Here is a 5,824-nt window from a genome sequence, read left to right as displayed (position 1 = left end):
GGTGGGATACTGAGATGTGTGGGGGGGTTGTATTTTCTCCTGATAGTGGTTCAGAAGCTATGGTCCGTCAGATTTCTTCTCGGTCCTAAAGGAAGCACGTTATCATGCATCCTGCTGATGTCGATCTTCAACAGAGCATTGCAAATGGTCTTCAATGAAGTATATTCTCACTTGTGTAGATAGATCTATATATATATTTATAGACAGATACATACTTTGTATATATAAAGTGCTATATATAGATATATAGATGTATTGCTTTCTTACTCTCATGTTTTCACATCTGTATGTGGTGGAATGCAAATTCTTTTATCTTTGAAAAGTCAATGTTTGAATATCTTGGGAATGCAAATTGTAGACACAGTTATTTTATCTCTGTAGAACAGAATACAGCTAGTGATTTTATATTATGATTACATAAAGAATAAAGACACTGAATGTCATGTGCTGTTGTTTTTAAGGGGGGTTGTTCTGCAACTATGAATTGTGAAATTGAATATATATGTATTGTATTTTTGCACCCACTCATTTAAAGAGATGAAACGGAATACAAATCAAATGAGGAAACTGCTGGGGGTTGCAGAGCAGGACTGGAAAGGATAAATGGAGGTTAGTTATTGACTCTCCCTGTGGATTACTTTGGTCACATAGTGTGGATTATATATGAGGTCCGAGTTTATTTTCGCCATCAGTCTTTTTCAATGCTACCAACACAACCGTCCACATATTTCCGTTTCAATTAATACAATTTAGATTAGTGATTGAGCATTTGACATTTGGGTACAATGGCTAACTCTTTTCTTTCTGCCTAATATTTGTCAGTTTTCCATCCCTGTTTTGAAATTCACTGCTATTACATTAGTGTATGTATATCATGGACAACACCCATAGTGTAGAGAAAACCATGGTAATTGCGATGTATGGGGCCAGGTCAGTGGTTCTGATGCTGTTGACCGCCTTTGATGTAGCCATTGCAGAGCATACTTCAGATATAGCAAGGCTGCCATCTAGTGAATCTTTATTTATGGACTGTGTGATAATTCTCTAAACCTTTACCTGTGACAAGGATCTAATGCAGTAAATATGATGCTTCCAACTTTTATTTCTGTAGGTGTAAGATGGTGGAGAAATGGTGGCCACTAAGAGCTGAAACGTATCTAGGGCTCACTCCATAGAAATCAAATGGATCAGCTTCAGTTGAAAAGAAACCTGAGTGTTTCTGAGTATTATCTCCAGGCATAACTTCTAGACATTTTGTCTCAGCTTGCCAAAATGTGGATGCTTAGCTTTGTTTATAAGGACTGTCTGGTGCAGGAGCAAATACGTTTTCTTTTCTGTTCCCCTTTGAATACAAATGGGAATGGGCATGCTAGATAAGATTCACTTGAAGAAATATTTTTGGTTCTGATGGTGTGGTGGGGTTGAGAGATGGTGTCAGTGAAAGGGTTTCTCATGGACAGTTTTTCCTCTGTGGCCTGTCAGGAACAGCAGTACTATAACAAACCAAGGCATGGAGGAGTATACATCCTTTTAGTAGGGCTGCAGCGAGACTTTTAAGTCTTGTATAGACTTAAAAATGCCCAAGTAATGAAAAAGAAAAGCAGCTTTTCTTGTTCTTTATTTTTAGTTTGGGGAGTTATCTTACTGTGCTGCCCTCACTCCATTTGTGATCCTTATTACTACGATGTCAAGGCTGTACACTGATGCTGTTTTGCTGATGATTATTTGGCTTTGAAAGTGACCCAGTTTCTAGAATAAAATGCAAATCAGTTAATGTTCGCACTACATGTCTCTAGGAAAAGGACATCTAAAAAGGTTAAATTAAGACTCTAATATTTGTATTTGTGCTGAGAATAAGAATTTGCAATTCTCAATTATTTTGTGCTGGTGTAGTGTAGCACGATTCTTTGTCTACATGAACCTGATGATTATGTTACTGCCCTAGAATTTCAATGAATGATAAGCTAAGTCTGTAACTTGTTTGGGCTGTATACTCAGGTCTAACTTTGTAGTTGACATTGTAAAGTGATGATTGTCATTGGCTGAGGCTGATGTGGAGATTTCAAAGAGAGAATTGAACAGCTCTGATTGTCTATGAGTCTATCACAGTGATGCCCCACCCCAGGGATCTTAAAGTGTCCAAATCCCACGTGCTAGTGGATCGTACTTATGTAATTTTGGGTATGTCTCTAGACTGGCACTGTGGCTGGGTTGGGATTGGTTGACTGCCTGTGACTGGATTTGTATCCAGAATCCAAGGTCTAAGCTACAGTGATCAATAGCTTAAACTCTCAGTACTGTGCAACTACACGATGCAACGATAAGAAAGAGGAGGTTAAATATCAGTGAGCCACGAACTGTTACTACGCTTTTCCCCATTGATACTTTTATCTTCCAAATATATCAGATCCCCGCTACTGATATAAAAGCAACTTCTTTTCCTCTTTTCTCTTATAATTTACAAAAGTGCTGTTAAAATATAATTAATTGATTCTTTGATGGAAATGAAGTCTATGTGATGTGCAATTTTGAGATGCCACACTCAATGGACTGTTGCATTGAGCGCGGTGCTTTAATGGTAATTAAATGCACAGACCTCATGCATTAAAATAAGACGCCTCTTTTGTTTGAGGTTACAGAGGGTTTGTAGTCGATATAGATCAAAAGCATAGGGGACATAAACGGAATTACCTATGTGCCACTTCACCATACAGACACTTATAAATCAGTGTTCTCAAAGCAATAACCCAAGAGCTAGATATACCCCTTTTTATACTTGTCTTTAAAACTTCAAATTGGGAGCCTCATTATGGCAGAGGTACAAAGCCTACAACCTATTCTTCAAAGAGATTCGATAGAAGAGAAGAAATGTTGCTTTTATCTAGAGATAAAGCTCTTCTACCTGGTTTTAATGATCTGTTAAAACGCCTTAAAATATGACTGCTGTATTTATTTATTTCCTGAGGTTAATACTGGCTTTCTTGTCTGTTTACAGCTGCTTTCTCTCTGCTGATGTGTTCTGTCTCTCTGGCCAAATGCACAGTCCATAACTTCAATCACATCACACATCACACTTTGTAGTTACTTTGTGGCGTCTGTGTAATTAACCAAGAATCTATTTACTTCCTCAAGCATCAGTGTGTGAGACAGTCAGTATTGCACGCAGAATAACATATTTTTCAATGCAATAAGGAAATGAGAACTGGACTGATACAGTATGTGCCGTGAGTGATTGCTGTGTTTGATGGTCTTAAGGGTTCATATTGTTTCCAGATTGGATTTGGCATCATTAATTCATTATAGTGGTGAACAGAGGACAGATGACAGATGTAATCACAGTGTTAAAAACAAACAAAGAAATCAACAAACAATCACAAAATACATGTAGGTTCTCGGGTGACAGGCAAATTGTTTAGATGGGTGCTGGCTACATATTTTCCCTTATGTATGCAAATAAATACTTTTACATTTGGTATATTTCCAATTCAGTGGTAGAACCAACTAAATTCTAGTTAATCAAAAACAGTTCGTGGAATTTCATGAATAGAAAGGTACAAGCGACCACATTGTTGCTTTAAGTGGGAAAACTATATACTATATAAGTAACTATAACACATTAATCATATATACATTGCGGAGATTTTCACAAAAGGAACAGCAAGCTTTAAAGATGTATACGAGTGTTACAAAAGAGGAATTGGACTCGTTTATATAACAAAGAAAAACACGGAGCTGCACTGTTTCTCCTCAGGCACTGTGATGTGCATATTATTAAACAGAAGACATGTACAGTTCAGTTTCAGTTCAGAGATGGTCTTTAAAAATATAAACAAGTGCGGAGCTAGCTCATTTATGAATATTTATGCTCCAGGTAAAACAAAAATAAAGATTTGTTATTTGTCACTTTTGTTCCCCCCAAATGACCCATGATTTCACATTTAAGAGTGTGTGAAGAGCGGGGGGGGGAGAGGAAACTGTGACCTTTTGTTGTGTTAGCTAGTAATCTAGTGGACTCTCCGACTCCAGGACTGCATCATGTGTACCTTCATATGTCTCTGTAGATTAGTGTCAGCTGTTTTTATCTGAATTCACAGTGACACACAGACAAACTGTGTTGACCAAGAGGAAGTCAAACAGGTTCAATTAGAGAACAGTCTGGCAACTTTATATCTTATGCAACCCCAGTTATCTGAGAAAGAGAATACAACCCAAAGGGGGGTTATTATATACTATATTATTTATTATATACAACAGCCTGCATAGAGATGAGCTAGTGTGCTGTACTAGTTAGCGCAGGCAGAGCGTACTACTATAGGCTGCTTTGTTAGACAGTGTGTCACGCGCTCCTCATGGCAACAAGCGATGTCACAATCCCCCCCTTTGGGTAGTATTCTCGATTCAAAAGATTAATTTATTTTTTAAGGTTAAGATACTGTCTTAATGTTTTCATGAGGCTTGCAATACATCTGTGTTTATTAAGCTCAGTGGTATTATATTCTTACATCCCTTGTATCTAGAGAAATAAAGAAATCACTTTGGGTTGCACATTTGTGATTAAATACATTTCTCCAAGTCCCTCTTTAATGAAAAGGGACACACACCATACCCTGGCATTTGTAGGTTGAAGCAGTTAGATACATCATATGTAATGTAATTCTTCTGTAAGTGTATACTTTATTAATAAACACACAGGTCACGCTTTCCCACATCACTGCATTGTTAGTGTATTTCAAGTACAACCGGATCTTCCGATTTTAAATCTTGTTTCAGGTGTGACATGTTAAGTGCTGGGGAACGGCCTAACCTTTGTACACATCTTCCATTATCGCAGTGCTTTTGAATGCAGGTACGGTTCAGCTAACTACTGTCTTCTGATTTCTTGATTTCCATATTTCAGTTCTGAAGAAACTGGCTTTCCACCATACAGGCAATATTACCAAACTTCCTCGCCTGTGTGCTTTGGGTCATTGTCCTGCTGAAAGGTGAACGTCTGTCCCAATTTCAGCTTTCGTGCAGAGGGCTGCAGGTTTTTGTGACGGCCTTTTCTATACTTTGCTCCATTCATTTCCCATTCTGTTAATGCCTAGAAACATCCCCATAACATTATACTGCTTCACAGTAGGGATATGTTCTTTGGGTGATGGACTGTGTTTGTTTGCACCAGAAAAAATGGTTTTGGGGTACAAAATAGTAAGGAATACATACAGAATAGATTGCAGCATTTTATCCCTATATTTTACAAATCAAAGTCTAGTAAACCTTTAGAAATTATCTAGCAGATCAATCTCATGAGTGTCAAAGCACTGTGAATGCAATATTTATTTGTTGCAATGCATCTTTTATTGCATGATCTCTCACTGGATGTCTAGATGTTTCTATTGACAGGCTGAAATTGCCTGAAGAATTAAAAATGTTTGCTAGTTTCCTTATTTTAATGGTTCCCATAGAAACATAATACATGCACCATTCATTCGTGGAATTGCCTATTACATTCATATTGATAATCTGTATTTTATGAGTATTGATTTTATGAACAGAAGAACATTCTTACAAATTGCTTGAAGTACAACTTGACACACCAGTAAGGAAATGAGTATGAATTGGCCCTTTGCCCTGCATGGAGTTTAATTATAAATGAGTGAATTGAATACAGCGGTACCTTCCGTGGATGTGTAAGGAAATAATTCTTCTTTGGGTCTTAAGTAATTGTTCAGCTGTAGAGATAAGAACTCACCTTATCGATCCCTGTTGTTTATTTGTACTTCACAGCTCAAAGCCTCATACAAAAACAAAAAAGCATCAGCAAAAACTAAAAAAGCACGCC

The sequence above is a fragment of the Amia ocellicauda genome, chromosome 23 (genome assembly GCF_036373705.1).
Source record: "Amia ocellicauda isolate fAmiCal2 chromosome 23, fAmiCal2.hap1, whole genome shotgun sequence".
NCBI lineage: Eukaryota > Metazoa > Chordata > Actinopteri > Amiiformes > Amiidae > Amia > Amia ocellicauda.
This window is presented reverse-complemented; position numbering follows the sequence as displayed.